Here is an 8,202-nt window from a genome sequence, read left to right as displayed (position 1 = left end):
GAGCTCATTAGAGTTGGTACATCCACTAAGGAGGACCACCTACTACTCAGCAACCTTGTGTAATGATTACCAACCCATCTTTTACATCTATCAGAAGTAACATTTTTAACAGTTCACATGTTGTTTTCCTTCCCTTTCCTAAGCTCTTCCCACACTTAGAGATACACAATTTCTGTGTTTCATGCTTGGTTGATTATGAAGCCAGATCTTTTGTCTCCTCTGAGGGCATTTTTGGTGCTCCTCCAGTGCAGATGAGCCAGGAACCTTCCACAAACATGTGCTAGAGGAGCCCCCAGTGGGTAGTGAGACTGGTATCTCATGGTGGTTGTCATCAGGCAGCGTGGGTTAGGATATGTCTTGCCAAGCCTTCCTGGAGAAGCACAGCTCAGTGAGACCTTAGGGATCTTGCCTAATAACAGCAGTAACCTAATTAAAAAAAAAAAGAGAAAAAAGCTGTCTCCATTTTTTTGTGGCTGATGATACCCTAAGGAGTACCACAGTGAGTGCAGAGGGAAGATGATAAACATCAATGATAGAAAGTGTTTACATGTCTACTGTTGGGTGCAATTACTCAAGCTTGGAAAAGATGAAGTAACTTTCATTTATACACCTAAAATAAGAAGCCAAGTTAAAGTACTTATATAGATCAGCCTCAAACGTGAAAGTGTGAAATAAACAATGCTAACAACACTGTGACATAAAATCCAGATTTCAAGCCAAATATCCATGAAGGAAGCAGTATTCCATGGAAAATATCATATTCTTGCAGTCTTTCTGACCACAGAGTTACACTCATTATGGTAAGGCTATAATTGCAGCCTTGTGAATACAGTGCCGCAGACAATGGCCTGTCAGTGTTTTTCCACTATAAACTCTCATGTGAGGTTTGCAGTTTTGTGAAATACAATTATCTTTGGCTGGGATATTCAGCTATATTCTCATCCCAGAAACTGACCTTTTTTGTGTGCATGTTTGTTGCCTTTACCGAGTTGTTCAAAGTTCATTGTTTGATAAGTGTTTGAACCTTTCTGATTGCTTGGCTGCTTGTGCCTTATCTGTACTGTGAGGTTGTGTGGGGAGTTTGCTGTCACTGGTAATGCATCAATGCTTTGTAATATTTAGGGCTGTCAGGCTGTTGCAGAGTCCACACTTTGGACCAAACTGCCTACATTTGTAGTGATGTGGTTTGGGAAAGTCAGAGCAGCAAGATTATAGCAAATTAGCACTGACTAGCATACCCAGGCATGCACAGCAAAATGTGCTTTGGGGAATACTAGAGTATATTGTTACAGCTATGGAAGGAGGGAGAAATGGCTGGGCCAGCCAATTGTAAAGATTTGTCTGTCTTAAAGAAAAAGGAAAATCTGAATTGATGTTTCAAAAAAAATCTTCTAAAACCTGTAGGATTAGTGATCCCCTGCAACATGCAAAAACCACTTGTTCAGTTCTGATTTTGATTCTTTGTTTGGCTTAGCTAGGTGTTTTATCTGTGAGATTGTGGTAATAGAGATCTAAATCAGCCCAGTTCATTTTTTTCATAGATAACTCAAGGGGGAAAATACGGTGCCAACATTGAATGCTGATTCCCAGTTTGAAGTGTGTTTAGTTACAAATCCTAACCATGTAACACCTGCATATGAACGCCTATCCGAAACAGGACATCTCAAATAACCGTATGTGTACTACCTTACTTAAAAATAATTATTTTGAGACAAATATTACATGCACTTAAGGGATCTCACCTGTAGTTAGATACAGTTCAATAAACGTGAATTAATTCAGTGTCAATCAATGCTCTGGAAGAAAACATGACATCCTTGTGCTGCAGAGATCTCTGGTTGCTTCAGCAACTTATTACATGTTGCAGGGAAAAACTGATGAGTTCTCATAGTTTAAAATAAATACGAAGCAAAGCAATTTATTGCTTTATTGGCAGAGTGTAATTATACAGCAATCAGTGAACTATGGAAATGAGATCAGTAGTATAAATAGGCAAACTACGCGAGATTTCTAAACAGTCTTCTATAACTAATCCCGGAAACACGCAGGCACATATATGCACAGAGTTGTAAGCACTGTCTCAGCTCATGGGCACTATGGGTTACAAAAACAGCCCCCTTCCCAAAGATTGCAGATTTCCCCGTTCCCATGTCTCCTGTGGGAGAAGTGGATCCTCTATCTTTTTACAGATCCCTGCAGTTCCCTACAAGTCATGGGCTGAACCACACACCCTTGAGACAGTTGTTTCCCTTCCAAGGTCTGTCCTGTTACGAGTTTTCACACTTCTTTTATAATTTTTTTCAGTCTGGCTTCTACTTTCTGTCAAGTCTTTTTGTAATTCCCCAGTAACTGTTTAATCTGGCTGATGATCATCTTCTGTAACATGATCAGTTTGGGCAAATGCTGGCTGGGCAATTCATACACACCTTTATCTTCAGGATGACATTACCTATGCCATTTGTTGAGGGTGTGCTGTGCATCCCTGCCACATCCATAGTGAGGGAGAGCCCTCCCTGGGACATGCGTGGGTCACAGGAGCAGGGAGAGCAAGGGGCTTGGCCGAGCTGCCTGCAGCCATGTGGCTAACACTGTTCAAACCAGAGTGAATTGTGTTCTGGATGCATCCCACTCAATTGATGGTAATGATAAGTGGGCAAGCAAATCTATTTCCAGACTCCCTTCATGCTCCAAAATCCAAAAATAAAATTAACAGTTGCTTTACTAAATGTGTTTTGAACTCCTATTATGATTCTCAATAAAGGCATCATAAATGGGATGGAAACAGCAAATTGGATATTTTGAAAAACTGCAGAGAGACCATCTGGACCTGGAGATTTAATGGATTGTAAAGAATTTACATTTCACACTCCCACAGTTTACATTTTTGAGGTGATAAAGACATTTGGATAATTTTATTTTTTTGATGTTTTACATCAAATGAAGAGCCATGATTGAAACTGGAACTGGAGTCAGGAAATAACCAGATTGTGTACAATGTGGTAAAGTGCTAACAAATACCCACGTGCTACATGATTAATTTAGTATAAATGCCAGTTGTGGATTTGATTTGTCAGCAGTTGGCTCAGGTTTTGTGATTACTGGCCAATAATTTAACTGATCATTTGATCTATAACAGAATCCCCAACTTTTGGGAATGAAAGAGAGTTGCAGTGATAGTGAAATGCATTAACTATACGCAGAGCTGTTAGCTGCTAGAATGGATACTGATATGTTCTGGGGTCTTCATGCAGCTGATGAATAGCCTACAGTATGATTTATGGTGGATGAATAGCCTACAGTATGATTTATGGTGGTAAATCAGGACAGGGAATAGAACCAAGTGACTGCTATTGTTTCAGTATGTCTTCATGCAGTGTTTTTGAATTGCAGATACAGAGGCAAAGAACACTCTGGGTCTGTCTATAAATACAGCTGCAAAGTATGGCACGGCTCTTGCCTTGGAGTCAATCTCTAATCTCTGTTCTTGGCATATCAGCACTGGGCCATAGGGAAGGGCCATCTGTCAGAGGTAATTGAAAATGGAGGCACTGACCATCTGTAGGTATTTAAAGTCTCCTGACATTTTTTGCGAGCTAAAGGATAATTCAGTGTTAGAATTTATATTGTGTCTACTGATTATCCTCTACATTTTTCAAGGGAATACATTATTCTTGGTCTGTTGTCTTTCATTTCTGTCGCCCATCTCTTTATGTCACACAAGCCTATTTTTCATCCCTCTCTGCAGTTCACTCTTGACAGAAGTGACCCCTTTAAATCTTTGTAAGTTTGAGAATTTTTCAGAAGATGTGCCATGTAAATTACAAGTTACTGTTATCACTGGACCAAGCAGAAGCTTCCCTTAAAGACTTAAGATTTGACCAGGCTAAAATGGAATTCAGATCTGGTTTCTGTTTTGCAAAAGTCAATCAATGCTGTATTACATTGCTTTCCCATTGTCCCTATGGTGTAAATGATTTAGCAAATGGAAAGGCCAGCTATATTCCAAAGAAAAGGTGTATAAATATATAAAGGTGCCTGTAGACTCCCTGTATGTGCACAGCTATAGCTGTTAACAGGAAATAATAATGTACACTGCTTGTGGGATCAAACTCTTGATTACATTAGGAAATTAATAAAGATTTGTAATGCTTATTTTACGTGTTGAACTGTTGAATTTTATTTAAACATTTATTAGGTGTGTCAGTGTGAAGGAAACCAGCTCTGTCAGATACACACACACACACACACACACACACACACAAAGAGTAAGTTTTCTTTCTTCCAGAAAAAAAAAAAGTTGTTGGAATATTTTTGTTAATTATCCTTCTAATCCAGGCATTCAAATACTGTACATATGCTGAGTTCATATGAAGAGAAAGAAAAGATACAGAGAATTTTTAATAAAAATGCACTCCCAGCCGGATTGGAAGTATACTACTTTGAAATACAAAGCCAGAATTTTATTATCAAAGCTAAGCAAATTTTCTGAACATATTTAAGGTACTGTTATGGTAAGTGAAGGAAGCCTGTGAAGTTGCTTGGAATTCAATAGTATAAAAAGTAAAACACATTTATATTTCAGCAGATGGTTGGCAGAAATCAGAATAGAGCCCATTTTTCTGAGCAGGATCTGCATGCACACAGACTACAGAGAAGAGAGACTAAAGGTTCATTTTCTGCACAGCCTTGTGCTCTCTCTAGGCAAACACTCCATCAGCGTTAGGCAGGGGGGCCCTGAGTATGGGATGCAATATGGAGCACAGAGCAGCTGAGTATGAAGGCTGTGTATTTGTGTCCCAGGGAGGCCAGGCAAGGAATATGCAAGGGTATTCCACCCTTTCCCCATAGCGTCCTCCTCTCCCATTTCATCTTAACACTGCAGTGCCAGGAGAAGAGTCAGCATATAGGAGTTGCAGAGCAGAGAATGCAGAGACTGCCTATGGCATGCTCATCCCTGACACCTTAGAGTGATGGTGATGTTAGCAGTCCTGGCCCCTGCAGTGTGCTGGGGCTGCAGTGCTCTGCACACCTGCATGAAGCAGCATGATTTGGACCTGAAGAGCTGTGACCATCTGTCTGTTTATTTTCAGAGTTGGAAGCTGGCAGCTGGTTGTAGAGCTGGGAGGAAGGTGACTTTGTCACCTCCCTGTTCTTGCCACCTCCAGAGCCTGCTTCTAAAGGCCTGACATGAGTTGCCAAAAATATCACTAAAAGACTGACTCTTTCTTAGGGTGGAAGTGATCTTCTCAACCACCAGAGACTATCGACCAACTGGCTTTAGTTTCCAACTGGAAAAAAAATCTATTTGGATTTTAGTGGTATTTTTCTTCCCTCAGAAGCCTTTTGAGGTAGAAATAACTGCGTGAATCCTGTGTTAGGATTAGTCTGACACAAACTAGCTATCAAATACATCACCTGAGTGAGTTTCTGAGCTATTCTTGGGTACCTCACAGAAGCTTCTGCTGTCTATTGCATTCCTGCTGCTGTTTGCTGTCTCCAAGGAAAGGAAGGAATTTGCACTTTTTTAGGGGTTGGTTTGGAGGCTTTTATAGAGGGAGGAGGTAAAATTGGTTCAGAGCCTTCAACCACAGACTCTACGAAAGGCTTGTATTTCCAGCATGGACATGGTGCTCCTGGTCAGATTCACAATTCTAATACTACAGTGAAGAAATGTACTTCTGCAGCTTCTAATGTTCTACCACTGTTACCTCTAAGTCACTGTCATCTTCTGGGATTAGAATTTTCTAACTTTAGCCCAGTCTGTCAAAATCTCTCATAATCTGAATTCCCTTTTTATGCCTTTGCATAGAACAACATCTTAGCTGCATTTGATGACAGTGGTTTTGAAAAATAAGGAAGCAAATTCTTACTAGTATTTATGATTTCAGACTCTTTTTGAGAAAAAGTTCAGTGCACTCACATTTGAATGTAACTCAGTGTTCTTCCTTCCTATTTTTGAAACTTACTGTCCATGTATATTATGGGGTACTAGCACAAAACAGAGTGCTTGTTATCTATTATACCATGATATATTTACTGAGAAAATTTCAATAAATAAACCACAGGCTTGAACCTCTGAACCCTTCTAAACCAGCTGATTCCCATGGTGTGTTCAGGAGTTTTTATGGATGGATACTGTGTTCTCATGAGAATTTTACTGAAGCTCATAGACTCGAAACTGACTAGCAAGAGAATTTATGAGGTTACATGGGAACAATCACATCTTTCATTCCAACACCCTGTGAGTTTATAAAATGAGCCCTTCCTTAAACTGTGTTAGAAGAATGTTAATGCAATTTTAATAAAATACCTCATGTTATCAATGATTTCTCATCAGCCAGAAAAGCTGGATAATTTTACCAACTTTTCAATTTTCAGTTATCCTAGATTAGAGAGTTGGTTAAAGGCTTTTGCTAAAAATTGTGAGAAAAAAAAGAAAGAAGGGGAGAAGGTCATAAATTACTAAACATCAAAGAACCCTTGTCAAGATGGATAATAGAAAGGGTGAATAGTGTCCACTATGCATTTGCTTAGCTTCTATTCTGTTTATCCTCTTGAATACTCTCTAAAATTCCTCTTGTGATTTTGTTTAAATTTAGAACAATGTTGAAGTTCTGTAGCTGCTTATTATCCCACTTAAAATTTAACTTAAAATGTTATTTTTCATCAAAATTGAGCTGGAAAGTTGCCTAAGACAGGAATTGAGGTCTGTGCTAGTGAACTACAGAGGAAGTGGTCTAAGCAAGACTCCGTTCTGGGGATATTCCAACATTTTATTACATTGTGTGTGTACTAATGAGTAGAGAAAAGGGCTGTGAGCCAGGAAGGGCAGAGTTTTAATCAAATGACTCATGATATGGCCTTCAGCAAAATACGTGACCTTGTAATTCAGTCATCTTAGCTGTAACAGTGGGTAAAAATAGGGGTTCAGTGTAGTATTCAGGCAGAGATACAGATGTGCCTGCTTCAGCTGCATTCAAGGTCTGCAGTTTTTTCCTCCTATGGAATAGATACTATGGAAAGACAGAAGGTCCCCTTTCAGCTGCTCCAGAGAAGCTCAAATCCAATCTGACATATATTTTTTCCTTGAACAAGAGCTTTTAAAACTGTTAGATGGAGGTCAGTCCTTTGCTCTGTCTGATTCACCTGTGAGTGATCAAATTTGTTGGTCATGGTGGTGATGAGGTGCCAGGAAGAGCAGGCACAAGGAGGATGAAGATGCACATTTTGAATGACTGGTTCAAGTCGGGTACATTGCTGGTGCAGTCTGCCCAACCAGACAGAGCTAGGAGTCTGTCTGGACTGCACAGTTTGGGACACTGATGCCCAAAGGTTGTTCTTTAATTGGTTCATGATGTGCATCAGATTTCCAAGTGGCACTGGAAATGTCAGATTGGCCACCAGCAGACTGTGGTTATTTAAGATGTCACAGGCCTTGCTTTCAATCAAGGGTACATCTTTGATACTTGGCTAGGACTGTGCTATTTAAGAGCAGCCTGTTTCTTCTGCTGCTTCCTTCAGCTCTGTGTGTTAGTCCTTATGGCTGTCTTGGATCATGGCTCCAGACCTCCACCTGGGAAGCTTCAGGCTCTCAGCAGTGTGTAATAGCACTCAACTGTCCCCAGGATCCCGTCAGATAGAAGATGCCATACAGAAATATCTAGGAAACCTATTGTATGTCTGAATATTTCAGGCCCTAAAAAAGGAAAAGGACTGGCTCACTTTGCCAGATTTGGAACCATCCATTTTATTTCAGTGTCACATTACACATAGCATTCTCACTGTCTTTCAGAAATGTGGGGAAGAAAACCTGGAGAGATTTTGCTGCTTACCTGATCTGCTTTCATACCTTAAAGACCTGTTGTGATGGCAAAGCGCAAGGAGTTGAAGTATCCTTGGTTCTTAGCCTACAGAGTTAGCAGAACTGCATTTTCATATGATTGTTCAAGCATAGGGAAAACATAATAAATACATTCTATGTCTCTAATCTTTTGCTATCTCAGGACAGGAAGGAATGGGCAAGGTAGATACTGTACTGCCTTTTGTAAATCAATTGATCTGTGTATTTTCACATGTTTATGCAGAACAGGTTGACTAAGTCTCTTGTGCTTCAGAGAGAAAGTATCCCTGAGCTAACATTTTACTGATCCTGTGGAGATTAAAATAGGAGGAAACTGCATACAAACAGGACTACAAATCATT

This window comes from Anomalospiza imberbis, chromosome 3 (assembly GCF_031753505.1).
Source record: "Anomalospiza imberbis isolate Cuckoo-Finch-1a 21T00152 chromosome 3, ASM3175350v1, whole genome shotgun sequence".
Lineage (NCBI taxonomy): Eukaryota > Metazoa > Chordata > Aves > Passeriformes > Viduidae > Anomalospiza > Anomalospiza imberbis.
Note: the sequence above shows the minus strand (reverse complement) of the source record.